Below are 20,212 nucleotides of genomic sequence, written 5' to 3' on the forward strand. Positions count from 1 at the left end.
GTGAGGTTTAATAAGAAAACAGAGCAGGAGGAAGTGAAGAGTGATATACCTGACACAAGAGTACACGGAGGATTTTGGCTTGACTGAACGACATCAGAACTTGTTCTTTGGGCAGCATATTGGGGTTAGTGATCCTATTTACTGAAGATACCACGGGAGCTTTTAGAGATCACATTGATATCTGAATTGATATAGACTAGCTGAACCAAAAGGCAGCATAACCAGCGTCTCAGTGCTCCCTGAAATTACTCTGTGACAGCAGATGAATATCTCAGGGGTAATCATTTGAAGTTCCTAGGCCATTCATCAGTCAAATATTGACACATCTTAATCACAGTTAACTTGAGTATTTTTCTTATTCTGATTGCATAATGAAGACACTGTAGCTATCTCAGGAACATCAAAATGGAACTAAATAGCATCCCCAGGCAGCAAAATATATTTTATCAGGTATGGCCTGCTTTTCTGTAAGGATAATAGCAATAAGCATACAGTCCCTTGATATTCAGTGTGATGCATCTCTTGCCTTCAATATTCAACTGTGATAACATTCTGCTTTCACAAATGTACAGAGACCAAAACATCATTATTTTGTAATGCTGTTTACAGTGTAATGAAGAAATCATCACTAGGCTAGAAACACTGAAGAAAATCCATTCCTGTAGGTAATACATGCCATCACACCCTTTACATCTCCTCAATAGATGGTCAGATACCATTCATATTTCCCAAGCTTGCTATAAAACCAGCAAAGATGAACAATCGTATATTTGAATTCACAGTAACACATCCTGACTAAAGTGTAAAACTTAGACACTAAACTTCTAGGGAAAAGAGTCGACCAAAACAGACAGAAAGTAGAACATTTTCCATTGGAAACGCTCCATAGCATCTTATTTGTCCTGTGTATCTAGGAGAAAAATTCATGTATGTAAATAAGAATCCCACGCCCCACCATGGTTTTTTTCTGCTTTTTCTTGATCTCTTCATTTCAAAAACTATATTCTAAGATAATTTCATAGGACATAACATAGCAATAGAGGCTACCGCCAACTCCACTGTAGTAATTTTAGTTCTAAAGAGAAACTTATAGGATTCTCAGCTCCTTACATTTCAATTTGTTGACTTTTTAGCAGGTTCCTGTGTTTTAAATAGGTAACATGAAGAAACAACCACAATTATTCAAAAAAGGAACCAGCTATTTTTTCTCTACAGAAGATAACGATTGTGTTCACTTCTGTCCTTAAGGAAGGAGTGGCTCTTCCAAATTTAAGCAGAAACACTTAGAAAAATTTCACCTTTCATATCAGACAATTTTCTTTGAGTAATATATTTACCTTTTATGCATTATGCAAGGTTTCTCTCCCACAACTACTAAAGAGTATTCCCAATCAATGATGGCTACATGAATAATTAATTTCTACTTTTGCCATCTTTGCATTACACAGAATTCTGTCAGTTAAACTGTAAATGATAAGAAAAACAAGCATTTCCAGTTTTACTTCTTTTGAAGTTTACAGAAAGTATGGCAAATTCTTATTTTCTCAAACAGTTTGGATGGCCTTTGGAAATATTGATTCTGTATATAATAATATATGACTATGTTTCACATTTAGCCATTCTTAGTCCCAGGTTCTCTGTAAATCATTGAAGGAGAAGAAGTAAAAGATGTTTCAAATTCCCAATCCACAGAGCAGCTGTTAGGAATCTATTTATTCCCAACTAAATCTACAATGAAGTGGAGATAATTGTATCTAGCTTGTGTGCTACATATTATATTTGCACATTTCATTTATAAAGAAGGTTGATTACATTGCTCCATTATTACAACTGCCTTGCATGCTCTAGCGAAAGCATTAATGATTTTTGAAAATCCATAAAGGGAGAGGGTCTTTTTCCTGTAGGACTGCTTCTAAGTCTTCTGTGCTCAGCCAAGCAATAGGAGATGTACACATATCTGCCATGATTATATTCAGAATCTCAAGAAGCTTGAAACTGAAGGACTGTCAAAAAAAAACTCAATAACAATGAATTTTTTGTTATGCTGGCATCAAAAATCTAAATAAGCAAAAGCATTTTAAAATAATCCTTAAGCTATATTCCAGGAAAACCATGGCTACACATCCTGTATATGTTACCATTTACAGCTATAAATGCATGCATTATTCAGGTAAATTATTTCCTAGCAATTGCAACTTCTTATAGAGAAGAGTCATAGCAAGTGATACAATTCAGTACATAAAGTACATAAAGTGTATCCGATTTGAATATACTGCTATTGCTTACAAATCACAACCATATGAGAGGCTGAGAATATTAAGCTCATATTAGTAGGAGTACCGAGTAACTACGGAATTATTTTTTCAGTCCTCTAAGCACAAGGCATGATGCAACCACTACATTTTGTTCTTCATCTGATGTGAAGACATTGACTGCCCCCAGCGCTCATACTGGACGTCTGTATGAATTCTAGAAACGACAAAGACCTATCACATAGAGCAACATGGAAGAACTAGGGAGTGGAGTAACCAAAACATCTCTGAGAGACTGTTTATAGGAAAAGAAATTTCGTAAACCGGGTGATTAGTTACAGAAGAGCAATTTTAACACACAAGAACTTCAGCAGTGACTTCCTCCTAATTTAATGTAGGAAGGAAAAGATTCAAAATGGTATAAATCATAAATCACTTGTATATAGTAAAGAAGTCAGCAAGTTTTCTCAAGACAGTTCCTATTTATGAAATATGTGGTAAGACTATTTTTTTAATAAATGCATGAAAAAACCCTCAGCCCTGTCCACCTAAATACACACTGATACGCAGCTAACTTAATAAACAGTTTAAGTCTATGGCTGGTTAATGCTAATAGCATACTGTGCTGTAGATAAGTGTGGCAGCAGAGGAGAATTGTAATGCTGATCAAATTGTATGAGCGTTATACTGCACTCTGTCATGCAGTTATTTATCTGAATTTGAGAAGTGATGCCTGATATAGAACAGCAGGATATCTGATAAGAAAAAAATAATCAGTTCCAAGAAAATATTTAAAACAACCTCTGAGAAACAGAAGCATTGGAGAGTCCACGTAAACCAAAAGAGAAAAATGAATGCTTTTCATCCATTTGAATGCTTAAAAATATTTGAAGTGAAAGAAAATATAATTTAAAATATATGAAAGAAAATACAAACTAATCTTTAAGAAGGCACTAAATAAAGGAAAAAAAGGCACAATCTTTACATATACTTTGTTTGCTGTTTTACTTGCACTGCATTGACTGCCTTTATTTTCTTCTAAAAAGCATACTATTTTTTACCATATAGCTCCCACAAAATAATGATCTTTGTGTAGATTCTCACAGGTAAGACGTTTTATCCAGATCAAGAAGTGTGAAGAGATGATGGTGATATACCTTCCTCATCTTAAAATCTACTAGCCCCAATTACTCCTGTCAGTTAGTCTTGTGACTCAAGGAAAAAGAAAACAAAAACAAAATACAACTCACAAAAAAAACTAGAATACATTGAGACATTCATTTTATATTTTTATACTTGCACAGAATATCTTCATTATTAGTAAAACACACCATTAAAAGGATTATAAAAAATTCTTAGTGCCTATGTGCCTATGCAAACAAACAAAATTTTCAAGGTAATATTGGTTTGAATGTACGCAAGAAGTATTTTAAGGTAATTCTCAAAACTGACTTTCACTATAGGCTCTAAAAATATCTTAAACCGGGATGTCTGGGGAAATTAATATTACACTGACGTGAATTTCAGCAATGCTCCTAGAAGTTTGAATATTTATATTGCCATTAGTTTGGAAGCATACCAGGTCCTCTTCCTAATTAAATGGTCATTCTGACTGTTTTACTGCTCTCCAGAGAGAGTTCATGTCATCTTCTGTATACTGTTTTATCAACATTCACTTTTAGCAGGCAAGGGGAGATATAAATTCATTCATTTACAGAGCTATAGATATCTAAACACCATTGAAATCAAACCTCCTCAACAGGATACTGACAATGGTAAGGAGAGATTTCCTTCTTAATATTCCAAATAAGCTCCCTGGCTGGAAGTTCAGTATCCTGAGAATGAACTGCCACAATCTGGCTGCTCTTTCCTCATTGCAATGTGACCTGGATTGCCCTCATCTGCTCAGTCTCCTTGAAGTTATGCATTTCTACACAGTAGAGATTTCCCTGTGGTTAAGAAATACTTTTTCATTTATTTTTTTTAACCAAACTATCTGAGAGAAAGTACATCATGAGAAGGATGAGCAGCAGCTACTAGCTTAATGAAAAATTTTCTGCAAAGCACATTACGTAGAATATTTATTGCCAAATGGGATCTGCGCTATATTTGCTCTAGGTTTAAACAGCTACAGGATTTGTGTACCTGCTCCTTCAGTCTTTTGTCTTGAGTCTTGTTTTTCTAGATTGTTTACCTTCTAGTAATAGTTTCCTTGAAATGAAAAAGAGTTCTGTAATTTCTCTTTAATGGTTCACATTGTCATCCTCATGCTTTTAAGAACTGAAAAGAATAACCACTAAATTTTACCAATGGTCACAATCCACTGCAGTGTTTATCCCTCTCTTCTGAGCTCTCAATGCTTTGTATTTTTATAGACATCTATTATGGACTCAGGTGTCAGTCCTTCAGAAAATATCCTGCAATAAGCACCACAAAAGTCTCCTGTATGCTAAATGATGCTCAGGATGGAAATAAACCGCTATGTTCCTGCCTGCATTTTTGGTTGCATTTTGTGTAATGTTGGGTGTGTAGCAGCTATAAAGAGCAAATTAAATTATACTTATTACAGTTTCCTAGAGAAGCTTCAAACTGTCTTTTATACTTTGTATAATTTATTTTCCTGGCTCTTTTCAGTAAACCTTGATATTCCTCATGAGGAAGAGATTCATAAAGAAATCTGTCAGTTATTTCTTCCTTTATCTATTTGATAACCTTCATGAATGGTTCCTTTTCAGCTCTTTCTCCCCTTTAAACCATCATTAGCTTTTATATCTTCCTTCATTCAATCCATAAACTTTTTTCCCCATTCAAAATTAGTAGGGCATCCAAATGGCACCATTAATGCCTTTCAAACTTCACTAGATCAGCAGTAGAAAACTGCTTAGTTTTTCACTCAGATGGGAACAGAGAATGAAGACAATTCAGGGATACAGATACCTAGAAAATGTATGGAAATTGAGCATGCCTATCCTAGTAATGGAGAATTAACCCCTTCTTTTAGAAAACTATAGAAAGTATTTTAACATTTGCTTACCATTGCTGATTATAAGGTTGTTTTGCACTCTGCACATCCATGTATCCTGCTGATACTTAGGAAGCCACTGTACAACTGAAACATCTGAAGTGCACATGATGGGAATCTTAAATTGAGTTACTTCCTGCCTTCCTAATGCATACCAAGACAGGAAAGATTTTCCAGGAGTATTTTTCTTAGGAGCTGTAACTTTATTGATAAAAGCCTATTAAAAAAGAACCTGAGTTTTCACAGTATATTTTGTTTTCTTGGGAACACTTTGGCCATGTGAAAACACAAAATACAGATGTAGACATTGTCTCTATTGCAACAAAAAACCTGCTTGCAGCAAATGTGAGTAGTTAGCACTGGCTTTGGTAAATAAATGGTCAATGGTTACAGACTTAATTTGTAAAAATGATTTAAGAAGTTCCTTATTCTGATGTCTCAACTTGCACAGAACTTTGATGTAAACACAGTCAGGTGTGTTTAAAACTAGAAAGAATTGTACTAAAATGTTTGGAACTACTGCTAGAAAAAGACGTTGGTAAGGAACTCAAACACACTGAATGTTTATTTGGATATTGCATCCTCATTGTCAGTATATCCTTGCATACACTTAATACTTAGAAAAATAAAAATATACCTTATAAGGACTACTTTTCTTCAGTTCTCAGAGAGATAACTAATGGCCAAATGAGAACAACATGAGAGGTTCCTGAAGCCCTACTGTAACAACTATTTCTTTAGAAAGAGTTCAGAATTTTTTAAGGTTAATATTTGCCATTTAACACCTCATTCCTGTTGACAGTAATTTCCTTTTATGAAATGCCAAAGGGTCTTTCTTTGAATTTTCACAAGTTTTTCCTCTTTATCTTTGAATTATAGCTTATCGATGCACAGGGAATTCAATTAAAGTGCACTGTCTAGACTTCACAAAATCTTTCCTTTTAAATAATACCATAAGCTACTGACAAGCATCTTCCAAAAGAAATCTCACTATCCTAAACATTAGTTACTTTGCTTCCTCATGCCTCCATGAGGCTCAGGCTTCCTGAAAGCCAGCTTTTGTCATCTCAGTCCCCAAGCTGCTGCTGCTGCACACATCTGCAGCTTTCTGGTTCTCCTTGAAGCAGGAGAGCTGTGAGGCAGACAGGGGACCTGGCTTTCGCTGAGGAAACATCACCTAAACCAAGAAAAGGACACTTGAGTGTCCCTCTCAGGACAGCAAGAGCAGTTTCAGCAATCACAAGCAACTCCACAGCTTGAGTAAAAAATGAACCTCTCCCATTCCAGACTGATGGGGTATCTGCAATCTGTGTTTTACTACCAGTTGAGCTGTTTTACTTATTTGCACTAGTGCTGAGACTGCACGCAGATAGTATTTTACATCTTTATATCTAAAATTTCTATTAGGATTGCCACTAGGTACAGTCAGATTGTATCATTCTTTGAAATCATTGTCTCTTGACTATTCTTTTCAGCAGACTGAAAATCACATTGAGGTAATTACTACTTTGTAAGCTTCCCTGTGATTTTCTTTTCTCTACATTTGTATAGGTTTCGAGTTGGTATTTCTACTGAATGCAGGCAAACATTGAAAGAGCTCTCTGAACAGACAATTTCATAATTTCTATTTATGGAAACCTGGTATTGCACACAGAAAATATAATAGATGCTATGCTTGTTTACCTGAGTAAATTTCTCTAATTACTTTTGAAAGCTTGAACTATGCACCACTGTACATGTTAGGGGATGGTTGGACTTCTCACTAATCAAAACATACATGAGTGATTATGAACCAGAATTCTCTCATTAATTTCAACAGAAAGTTAAGTTTACTCTTTGCCAAAAACCTTCCATGTTAAAATGTACAAATAGAGCTTCTTATCTCAGTAGACATAACTAGAGATTCAGATGACTGCACCTGTAGCACTTAGAATTATATCTTTGGAGAGTTATGCATGATTTGCTTAGTTAATTGATTTTACGCATTCTTACTGATTTATGTTTATTTATCAAATTCACAGCATGTAAATGCTGATCAGCATTTCCACACAATGTTTGGTATTCACACAGGCTTTCTGATTTAAAGAAAAAAGGTGAGGATCACTGATCACACTTCAGAGGATGAAAATGTATTCCCACTCACACATCTTAATCCATGATCATATGTAGTCTGAAGAAAGGAAACTGCAATTGTATGTCAGCGGCCTGGAAAGTAAATATTCACTATCGGTAAAATTAGTTATGCATTCAAACCCCCTGAAATGTTCCCATGTAAAACTGGGTATAGAATTATGAGCTTCCAATCCAAGAAAAAAAAAAATAACCAGAAATCTAATATAACATTTTTCAAAAAGAAGGGTAAGGAATGCATTAATAACAAGCCAACATCGCAGTATTACTGATATATTATATACATACTTATTACAAGAAGAAGAAAAAAACAAACTAATAAAAGTAATCACATTTTAATTTAAGGACCTTTTCAGTATCAGATGTAAATTATGTCAAACAACAAACAGAATTGGACAAATGTAACAAGTATTTTAAATATATTTAACACTGGATGAATTTAGCAATTATTGAACACTGAGTTAACTGAAATGTAGGGAAAAACTGGCTAAAATAAATTTATTATCTAGGACCTTAACTTGGCTAGTTCAACTGAAAAGTAGTTAATTTAGCTAAGCTATGGAATGTTTGTTGTTATTCACAGATCTCACAGTATCGTTGCATTTGAAAGGGGAGCGAAATGACAATACTGTACTTTTTTATGTTATGGAAATACAAATAAATGTTTGGATTGAATGCAGAAGTATCAAAACCTTTATCTTTTCCAACATCTGTACAAAACTTGCTACATTTGTCAAAAGAAGAAAGGGGAAGAAGGCCAGTGCTTTTGCACCTTGTTCTTATCACAAGAAAACTCAGACTAAAGCAGAAAAAGATTTAAAAAAAAAACGCTGCCCTCCAACAATACTAACAATACTGTAAAAAGAAACAAAACAAGCTCTCTTCAAATGAAGTGCTTTTCTTTTAGTCATTAAGTCTTTCTGTGAGAAGACCAACAATAACAGCTCTTTTTCCCTTCATAATTTCTTTGCATCTTGTTAGAGACAGCCTTAAATAACATTTGCTGGTGGATTAGGTTGCTCTACCTTACTTACCAATGAAATAGAGAGGGAGTGCTCACATTTTTAATCTTCTAATTCAGCTGTATGTACAATCAGCAGTTTTCAGCACAAAAAACAATACAAACAGCTGGAGACCACTTGTAGCTTAATTTTGCACAGACATTTCTAAAACTACCCTCTTTTCCTCATATATTTTTTTTCTCACAATACCTACGTTTTCCTCTTAGTGATCATATTTGCAAATATAGTGTTTTATATGGTAAAGAAGTTAAAATGTTTCGAGATCTTTTTCCCAAACTATGTTTTTTATAGATTACAAAGAATCGAATTGCTTCCCTTATTCCTACATCCAAACTAACACTGATAACATCACCATTTTGCCCAGGCTGGCAGAAAATACGAGGATGTTTGTAGTTCTCATATATAATCAACTCATCCTGAATTCAGCAGTAAATCTGATCACATTAATTCTTCTATTGGATAAACCATGTCAATATCAGAAGATTCAGTAAAGAAAAATAATGAATTTCATCTTACACAATAACACTCCAATTAGTAAGGATTTAGAATGAATAAATTTAATTTATTATTGAAGAATCAAAAACAACCAGTGTGGTAATATACACCCTGCTATAAATAAAAGAGAAATAGAAAACACACTAGTAACACAGCACTACTGACTACACATGGCTTCAACTAAGCTTTTTCAAATGAATACTTTTTTGTGTGTGTGTGACAAGCACTTGGCTTTGCCAAGGGTACTTTCTGCATACTTCGTCTAAAGATAAGTAGTAGTATAAAGTAAAAGATGGTTATCATTTATTCATTGTGGGAGTAATACTCAAAACTGATTTCTGTTCTCAGAATTATAGATAGCAACCTGCCCTCAAGTTAGACTTGTAAAAAGCAACCATTATTACCTCAAAAGTAAAACATTTTTCAAAACAGAGTATTATTTACAGATGCAACTAGAAGGGAGTGCTCTAAAAGCTGCCCTCAGCAGGAAGTTAAGTGTTACCCCATCTGTCTTTGTAAGCTTCTTACCTAAGGCAAATAGTCCTTTCATAATTTTTCAGATGAATTACTCTTGGCTACTTTAGGTACATGGGGGATTAAATAAAAAAGCAATTTCCCTTTTGGTCTGAAAGAAAGAAAAAAGGTTTTGGGGATTTGAGAGAAAGGAACATAAGAAAGTTAAGAATCATATGCATTTGATCTCTTTCTCATACCAGCTCTTGAAGTAGAAGACTGAAAAATAAAAGGGTTGTATTCTCCAGATGGCTGAACTCAAATTCAAGCTAAGCTGCACATGAATTCTATAATGGAAATACGCCCAGTATAAGATCTCTTGAAAGAGATACTTTGGGGCGTGTTCCCCCCAATTGCAAAGGATTTCCCCATTTACATAGACATTGTAGAGTCAGACAGAAGAACTCTATGGCTCTTTTGTGAAACATACGCACTGTAGTGCCAGATTAAAATGTTTTTACATAGTCTGAAGAAAAGGTAAATAGGTCACTCTGAAAATAAAGACTATTTATTTCCATGGAAACGCCAGAAAATAAAAAGAGCACAACAATACTATAAATCTACTCTTTTTATCATATCCTGATATGTATAAATTGCTCCATATTTTTACCTATGGCTTTGTCATCTCATTTTACTAAAGGACCAGGCTGTTGGGATCTCCCCTTCAGTTATCTGGTATTCTTCAGAGGAGCTCTCCTTCATGCCAGCTCTGAAGGAAGAGTTTTACACAGAATGAAAGAAGCAGCACTTTCTTTGACATCATTCTTTTTCTGTGCACTCCTCTAGGGGTTGACAAAGGCAAATCTGTTTGGGACCTGAGCACGTCTATTACTAGAATCCTGCTTAGTAATTTCATTATTTTTGGATTTTGATTTCCAGAGAAGCTATCTTCCTTTTCCTTCTAATGGAAATAAATTAGTCACTTAGAAAAGATAATTTTAGTTCATTATGACAACAAATACTTCCCATTATCAATTACTAATATTTTTTATTTGATATCTGTCACATGCCTAGCTGCAAGAGAATATTCAGAGTGACAAAGTAATGAGAACTGTCACAGGACACTGTAATTAGAAACATTTTTTCAACTGCTGTGTAAGGCAATAGCAGCTACAGTATCATTCATAATTCATTAAAACTTAAAACATTTGAGTGAATATGAAATTGCTGTATATGCAACTTTGCCTGACAGGCTATATGCAAGAGGAGATATGAATGCGTTCTAGTTGTGTGATAATTTTCCTTTTATTCAAGTGACCTAATTTCTCGTCTTCCTTATGATGCGATTACTTTCATAGCACAAATTTCAAAGCTGTGATCAATTTGAATGAAAAATGATTATGACTGGATGTTCCAATTGAATGTTTCTACAAGATAATAAAATGAAGACAGCACTGATTTAGCACTTTATATGAGCTTTAAAACTCTGAATAGCTGAAAAACTGCCGCAGGTTTTTCGTTCTTTATTTTATGTATTTTTGTTTTAATAGAGTGCTGCTTCATTTTCATGCCTGTAACGAAGTCAATTAAATATAATTTCTAATTTTAAATCATTTAATTTCTAAAACTTCTAAATAGACTCTTAAAGACAGCTGATCTAGCAGTATTCTGAATACTTAGCTGCCATCACTTCACATCAACATGAAGTTTTGATTACCTGGGTCTTGGTACTTCCATATTTATTCTTATTTTTTAGTTTTATTTCCTTTGCATACTTCTTTGTAATGTTTATTAAAATCATCTAAACTCACTCATTTTATAAAGGGATGAAAGAAATGAAAATATATGATTCAAGAACTAAGCTGCAAATGTTAATACAGTATCAACTGCAATATTGTTTTGACTCCCAGTGAAAGGACACATACGTGAGCAGAAAAAGAATTAGATGCATTGATCTTTTGCCATCTCCTGTCTTACAAATTCTATGCAATTTGCAATGTATTTACTTGTAACTGGCTATACTTATATCTATTACTCTTTTGCATTTTCTTTGATGATTTTTCTATTCTGCAGAAATCAGAATCAGGGCTTCGTTGTCAATAAGAACAGAATGAAATTGGGATAGAACTTATAATTGGGGTTCTATTAACTACGTCTATTATCTTGCTCCTCAAAACAGATGGAGGAAGGGATCACTTCTGCAGAGATTGCACTACCATATCAATTTAGTCACACTTGATAACAGCTTACTTACAGCTCCCTAGATTAACAGATTAGTATTTTCTCTCAGTGTATAAGAAGTTGGCCTACATGCTACATTTACTTTCATAATGCAGACAATTCATTTTGAAAATCACCCTCATTATTGTCTGATTCATGCTATATTTTTATAAGGAGAAATAGCAAAGAAAGTCACAGATGTGTAGTTAGATTTTTCAAAGACCTAACAGCCAAAAGTGATAAGGCAGCTTCCCCAAAGCTTTCTAAAACTCCAGTTACATTTATATTGAGACTGGTTTTGACATATAATGTCCAAGATTCCTTTCTCATTTACCCTTAGACCTGATGTTATGTAATCAAGATTTTCTTCAAAATCACGAAACGTTGAACTTATAGAATCATGCTGTAGAGGTTCTACAAATTAACAATGGCTTGGTTTCTCTCTTCTTTAGCTTAAACAGGTATTGCTATTTTTTAGAGCGCAAGTATTTTATGTAACTAAAGATTTTGATTGATCTCAACAGCAAGCAGCATTGAAGAGCAACACTAAATAATTCATTTAAGAATAACACTAAATACAGTAAAAACAACACTCCTTTTCTTCCTTACCGTAGATTGTTTGTAACTTAGATGGGCTGTCTTGATAAACCCTGTATAGAACAGGTACAACTCATACTGATAAGGCTTTTATTCGCCGGACAACAAAACTGACAACTCAGAACACAAAACATCAAGCAATAAGAAAAGGAATCACTGTTTAATTTGTGAGGGAAATTATATTGCAGCTGTTTCAGCTCCTGAGTTAATGACAGTCAATAAAGAAGTCTGAACTTGAAAAAACATTCTGCTTCCCACAGTAGATCACAGAAATAAATATCTTCACCTATTGTGAAGATATTTACTACTACACCTATTCTTAAGTCTTATGTGAACCAGATTATTCCCTCTCAAATTATGCCTTTGTATTTAAGGATCTGTAAATAGAAAAACTTTTTTCTTTTTTTTATTTACCTGTTTCACTACATCTTACTACAAGTAGTCCCTGCCAGACAGGACCCTGTATTCTTTCATTTAGCTTGTAACTGCTTCAAGGGTACTACCAGATGCTCACTTGTGATATTTTTGATGTTACACTGTTTTGATAAGCTACTGACCTTCTGCTAAGAATTAGGAATGATCACACGAATCTCCATGTAATATCCATGTGCCTCATTGGCTGTATTTTCTTCATTATTTAAGCATTTCCTTGCTATACCATGTAGCATGGCTCCCAGGCTAAGTGAAAAAGTTACAAGATGAAGGTAGAATTTCAAAAGATGTATTAATTTTTGTCCAGATTTCAACGTTTTTTTCAAAAATTTTCATGTTGCTTAATTACTAGGATTAGCATTAGAAAAAGACTACTGAGTGGTTATACAGATCCACTTTCTGAAGTAATTTGACTAAGAAGCAAAAAGCAGCTTTTTCCTGAATTTCAGACTATATGCTTTCAAATACTTTTCTCACAAAATATGCACAAGTAAAACCAGGCAGAAGAGAAATTTTGGACACCTCAGCCAGATCTTTTCCATAATGAATATTCCTTGTTTATTTAATTTAAAGGAGATGATCCTAATTTCCCTTCCTGACTACCACTCAGAGAACAGTTACTTATCTGTAACAGAAAGTTCTTGAAATCTGACTTTTAGTTATTGATGTATAACAGTTTTTATTTCTTCTAAGGAGACTACATTGAATGCTTCATTAAAGTAATATACATACATTTGTTTTACACCAATATTTATTGTCTAAGGGAAGGCTAAGTAATAAACTTAAAAATATTTTAAATATTAAAAAGCAAATTAAAAAAGCAAAAAAAAAAAAAAAAAAAAAAAAAAAAAAAAAGAGGACAAGCCATAGGAATAATGTGCCCATTACCACGCACAAAGATCAAGTGAAAGTAGATATCTAGGAAAGTTATAAATATATGATATTTTCAGTAGAAATAGAGATGATTCTCTACTTGTTAATTAAATGGCAAAATGAAGTTTGTCAAAGTAAGGCAAAAATGTGTCTCATCTGTTTATGAAAAAGTAGCAAAAAGAAAACTGAAAACATGAAATATAAAATTCTTGAGAGACTGCTATCTTGCTTGAATAATTTTACAGAGCTTCCCCAGAAAAATAAGCAGGATCTGGAAAGAATTTAAAAAAGCAGAGGTCAGCACGGGGAATAACAGTTGTGATAGAAATAAATATTCTACAAGCTCTTGACAATCCACAACTCTACAACCATATGGAGCCAAAGGAATGATAAAATAAACACCCTGTGCCGTATTCCTTTCTGTCAAATACAAGTGTAATGTATTTTCTGTATTAGGCATTTGGTAAAGCGTAAACCTCAAACTACTGCTTATGAAATGCCTGTAAGCAAAGCACAACGTAGATGATGCATCTGAGCAGAAACTTTACAGAATATAAATACATAAATATTTTGTTTGACAACATTCCGTTCTTTTCCAGATAGGTATTGGCAGTTTCTGCTTAGACAAGGTTCCCAGTAATATGTGACATTTGAAGAGAGCTTAAAATATTCACAGACACGATCAAAAGCGCATGGAAGTGGTGTATCCAAAATGGCAAGTGCTATGATTCATATGAAAGATCAGAGAGAAAAAAAATCCAGTTGCAGAGAATTCTAAGCTAATCTAAAAATAAGAAATTTCATAAAATATATCCTACTTTTCCCATGTTCTACACATGAAAATTTAAATGATTTATCCAGTGCTATTTAATCAAAATACTTTGAACTATATGAAACAGAACAGAACCATTACATGTAGTTAGATTTGCATGACCACACTCTTTGCAACATTGGCATGAAATCTCAATATGGGCAAAAAGAACTATTCCCAATTATATTCCATTTTCCATCTAGACTTGAAAGACAATAATATAATAATAAATAATATAATAAATGAATAGTAAATAAATAAATAAAATAATAAATAAATAAAATAATAAATAAATAGTAAACTTCACAATTTGCAGCTTAAAACTCTCAACTTCTTTGATTCATCTATTTCACCTTCTCCTAATGACCAATGTTTAACCACTATTTATTCATGCTTACTGACGTGTTTGTCTGATGAAAAAATGATTATTTTTTTCCCCTTTCTGCTATCCTGCTTTATAAACACTGACCTCAAAACTAGACTGCTGGGGATACAGACAATCTTGGCAATAATGTTCATTAATGTCCCCAGTGAAGGCTTGACCCGAGACAGCAGAAGGTCAATACACTATGACAGAACACATTAGCAAGTGAAGAATAAGTTAGTGTGGCCCATCCATCTTTACAACGTTCAGAGATATAGTTCTATTAAATCTTTAAACTGAAAAGGTTTTCTGAGGAATTTTCATGTTTCTGAGCTATTATTTCTTCTTAGAAATTTTAACGTGGGTACTCAGAAATCAGGGCCACCAGTAGTCAGTAATTTCAGGGAGGGCGTTGAGTTTCCTTGTGCGCTGCTTCACAACAGGACACTGTCAAGACTAAATATCATTTAGATGGTACTTAGAACTGTAGTTCCATCTGTGCATTTCTCCCATCAAACAGACTGCAGAGCTGTGACATATCAGCTGAGTTGTTGCGGTAAAAATAGATGATGTGAACAACATAGAATAGAATCCTTGTTTAACCTGGAGCCATCCACTTCTTTTTTTCATTAATACTAATGACAATATATTCCTTTAGTCACTATTCTCTATTTTATTAAATCTACATTAAGTGTATGTGCTTGTGTTCTGTGCTGAAAGTGGGAAACTGAATAATGTGAAACTGTTCCAAAGTTGGGACTTCAAGTCACACATTTCAGATCACTTCATGTCCCTCCAAAATGCAAACTATTTAATTTAGTACCAGTTCCTACCCTGATAATAGCTTTTTAATTTGCAGCATAATACTTTCACTTCCAGAATTTTCATCTCATACAAATGATGTTATAATATACTTCATTCCTTACTATAACAATGTGATTGTTCAGTTCATTTGTAATCTCCACGATCCTGCTTTCAGAAGTAAATTATCAGTGAATTCAATCACTTGTGTCATGTAATATCACTTGAGTCTAATGCAGAAAACTGAAATACAACCGAGGGGAAAAAAATCTCATGGTGAATAATTATTATTACAAAATCTTGGTGAGCCATAAGGATTTGCAATAAATGGATAGCCAGTGAGAAACTGGTTTTGTTTTTCTCAAACTTTCTGTGAGCAGTACAATGAGAAGTGAAGAATAAAAATTCAGAAGTTATTGCTGCAGCACTTTATGTAATATCTACAAAGAAACAGCTGCTTGATCCTACTCTTAGAAACTCTATGCGGGTTTTCTATCAAATCTGCACATCATCATCTTATCTCTGTTTCTACTGCTACACCACAGATCCTGTGTGTTCTCAGTGGGACTGTGATAATTACTTACAGATAGCTAGCAAAGGCTGACAGATTGCAGAATTTCACTCTAGAAAGCATTTCCCCTTGTTCAGAGTGGTATAGAGAAGTGGTAGCATTACTTGCACTGGTGACAAATTCTGATCAGGCTATCTACCAGAGATGGACACTTCTGTCCTGCTCAGAATAATCCTTTGCTTTTGTTTGCCAAACATTTTTCCAGCAAACATTCGGTCCTTTATTTTTTGTTATAAATCATAGAAGCATCTCAACTGGAAAGATTCAGACGCTGGCATGGCAAAGTCATGCAGGGGTAGAATGGGCTGAGGTGCCATAGGTGAGTGCAACAGATCTGTGTGCGGAGGCACAACTCTTTTCACTCAGCTACTCAGGCAGACACTGGAGGCCTGCAACAACCTGCAAAAACCATTGTTGCTATGACTTAACCTTGCCAGTTCATAAAAAATCTGTTAAAGGATTCTTATTCAATCTAGATTATTTCACAATCTACCATTTTTAGATTAGTGATTTAGCCCATTTTTCTGCAGCGAAGCATATAGGAAATGTTAACTGTTGCCAAAATTGTCTGAAATAATGCATGTGAAGTACGCATTCACATGGCAAAACTAGAATTGACTGAGTCACGGGATCATAGAATATCACAAGTTCGAAGGGATCCACAAGGATCATCCAGTCTGACTCCAGGCTGCGTACAGGATCACCCAAAATCCATACCACTGTTCAATCTCCAGCAGTGTAGCGCTGTGGTCATTGCCCTGGACAGACTATTCCATGCCCACGACCCTCTGGTGCAGAACTTTTTCCTGACAACCAGCCTGACTCTCCCCTGACACACACACACCCCCAAGAAAAAGAAAAAAAAGCCATAAAGTTCTGTAATTTCCTTACAAATGCACGAATTTTCAGCTGATCTAAAATGCTTTTGATAGATTTTGAAATATTTTTCTTTGAAGGCTATAAGGCTAGACATATTTTTCCTATTACTTCTATAATTCTATAGTCTATATTTCACAATGAAGTACTGAAGAAACTCCACATGAAATATTAAAACATGAAAAGTTCTATTTCCACATTGTTCAAATTCCACTGAAGTAACAGCAACAGAACAGCTCAGAACAGTCTCAGAGCAGCAGTGCAAGTGGCATTTTTATTTTATTTATTTATTTATTTATTTATTTATTTTAATCAAAGCTTTCCTGTTTGCCTTTGTAATATTGTCTGAGGGCTTGAAGCCCTTCCCCTCACAGCCTGCCTCTCACTCTGCCTCTTTCAAAGGGCTCGGGCACTACCTACTCTTGATTAAGCACCACAGAACTCACAGTTTTGCCTTACTGCACACAGCACAGAGAATCCTAAAATGTGACTGGACAGTTGCACCTGGGAACAAAACCAGTCTAAATTTCAAACTGTAAATTCTTAAAGAAACAGCAGTTATAGATGACAAAAACCTCCCCTCTCTTGCTTATAGTTATTACTTAAGCATATTTTATTTACTTAAGAAAACAATCATAGACAGCTTTCACAGCTACTCAGGCAAGAGCACAGTTAGAAAAATAGCGCTGCAAAATATGGGATCAGCTTTCATCTTTCACCAAATGCTTAAAAAGCCTAACAACTTTGTGTACAACAACTTGAGGATGCTTTTATGAAGCCAGCAATCATAGTAGATCTACTACATTCTACTAGGTAGAACTTCAATCACTTAAAAAAAATTCCCCAAAATTGAATCCTACACTGCAGTGCGTAACAGCAAAGAAAAGATGCTGCAAAACAAATTGTATTGATTTTACCTATAGAGAGCTAAAATGAGGTTTCTTTCAAGGCTTGCTGACCACAAATGTCACCCACAATGCAATTAAGTAGAGAGGAACATCCGGGAGGAAACCTGCTCAGCCCTTAGAGCCTTTCTGAAGGAGCCACATGTTCCTCATGCAGAATGGGTGGTTAACCACAAAGGCCCCAGATTCCTCTCAGTGATAATACAGACAAGAAATTTGTTCCACTTCATCACCCAGACAACTAAACATCAATTTCAATTACCTTTTGTCTTTTCTTATGTCACATGAATTATTTAGGTGCTTTTTTGTTGTTGTTGTTGTTGTTGTTGTTGTTTTTTCCTTCCTGTTCTAGAGGTACTGATAGTAGTCCAGATATAGGAATATTTGAACAAGATTAGATTTTACATATAAATCTTGTACTACAGAAATCACAGAAAAATAAGCATTATTCAAGATAATACTACTCATTTACAGTGGTAAAAATGCTGTCAGTAGTAAGAGACAATAATAAGAGACAAAATATCCTTTATAGCCACTTCTTACACTGGGAAAAATAATCAAATTCCTCAATTTCCATCCTTTGGCTTTCATATTATTTTTATATAAAATATGCTCTTAATATAAAAAAGCTCCTTAATTCAGACACTGTGATATGCTTGTTCCAGCGGATGTCTGAAATTTCTTTGCCATATTTTGGCTCTGCAGCAGATATTACAAGGGAGGCAAAATCATTACGGGAACCCCAGGGACATCTTAAAAAGATACAAATCTCACAAACACTATTTTCTTAGACATCATAGAGAAGTGAATTTGCTCATATACACACCTAGAAGCAACGTTTAATGCATGTATGAGAAACAGCTATCATTTTCAAGGGGATATTTATGAATTAATAGCAAGTAAGGACATTAGCAAGCATTAGAATCTTGAATGCTCATTAAAAGTCCCTTATGCACTACACATTTGAGTCTTAGGAGCAGCACTATAGCAAGCCACAGAGTTATAATAAACTGAGTTGCCACAGAGTTATAATAAACTGAAGACTGCTTTACAGGAAAGCAATAAAATTTCTATTGCTTATACAAGTTCTGTATTTCAGGTATAAACTAAATGTGTAGATTCATTTAAGTTTGAAAAATGGAGTAAATATCATTAAAAAACCCTCCAAGTGAACAGTAGAAAAGCATTAGTAGGCAAAGTAATTTCAATTTCAGAACGAACAGGTCAACACATACACAGAATCACACTAAATCACAGAATCACAGAGGCCTGAAGGGATCTCTAGAGGTCATCTATTCCAACCCCTTGCTGAAGCAGGTTACCTACGATAGGTTGAACAGGAAAGCATCAAGGTGGGTTTTCAGTGTCTCCAAGATGTAGACTCCACAACATCTCTGGGAAGTCTGTTTCAGGGCTCTACCTCTCTCAACATAACAAAGTTCTTTCTCATGTTTGCAAGGAACTTCCTTTGTTCCAGTTTTTGCCTGTTGCCCCTTGCTCAGTCCCCGCACCACTGAAAAGAGTCTGAACCCATCCACTTATCTCCTGCACTTTAGTTTTTATAAATATGGCTGAGATGCTCTTTTAGACTTCTCCTGTCTGGGTTAACAAACCCAGGTCTCTCTGTCTCTTTAAGATGCCTCTGGTCCCTAATCATTTTTGTAGCCTTCTGTTGGGCTCTCACTAGAAGTTCACTGTCTTGAACTGAGGAGTCCAGAACTGGACACAGCACTCCAGATGTGCCCTCATCAGGGCAGAGAGGAGGGGAAGGAGAACCTCCCTAGACCTACTGGCCATGCACTTTTTAATGTACCTGAAAATACCACTGGCCTTCTTGGCCACGAGGGCATACTGCTAGCTTATGGCCAACCAATTGTCCAACCAGAACACCCAGGTCCTACTCCATACATCTCCCTTCCAGCAGCTGGTGGTTCCTAGATTTTCAAGCTCACTTAAGCTTTTAAATGACTTTTAAGTAGGAAGCAAATTAGAGAAAAGTTCAATTTTTTAATATAATAACTAAAGCAACATTTGTGAAATGCCTTAGCCATATATTTACTTAATTTTAATTTGGAAGATATACGCAAAACATGCAGACAATCTACTAAATTCATTACTACAACAGACTAAGTTAATATTCCTCTGAAATTCAATTACAAAGAATTGATCTGAGCAGCTTTATACTTGACAAGCTACAAATAGTCTCAGTTAACGAGGAAGTTTTATCAATTAGTCTTGTGCCACATTTCGTTTTTATCAGATCACGTTTTGTCTAAGCGTTTTTACTAAGCTCATCATTACTACGGTATCTCAGCACCTATTTTAAAAAGCTCTTCTTGAAAGCAATGTAATTTTACTCAGTTGCTCAGTATGATAATATGCTCTTTT

At 34.7% G+C, this 20,212-nt stretch overlaps 1 long non-coding RNA gene across 2 annotated transcripts in view; it reads right to left on the minus strand.

Annotated features, from left to right (window-relative positions):
- Positions 1-18,845: 18,845 nt before the first annotated feature.
- The window catches only part of LOC128072716 (uncharacterized), a 159,534-nt gene continuing 158,167 nt past the window's right edge, over positions 18,846-20,212 (minus strand). For both annotated transcript variants that reach the window (XR_008202418.1, XR_008202419.1), the window contains exon 5: positions 18,846-19,146. This is a non-coding gene — a long non-coding RNA (uncharacterized LOC128072716). The remainder of the gene's footprint in view (positions 19,147-20,212) is intronic.

The sequence above is a fragment of the Tympanuchus pallidicinctus genome, unplaced genomic scaffold (assembly GCF_026119805.1).
Source record: "Tympanuchus pallidicinctus isolate F22 unplaced genomic scaffold, pur_lepc_1.0 scaffold7, whole genome shotgun sequence".
Lineage (NCBI taxonomy): Eukaryota > Metazoa > Chordata > Aves > Galliformes > Phasianidae > Tympanuchus > Tympanuchus pallidicinctus.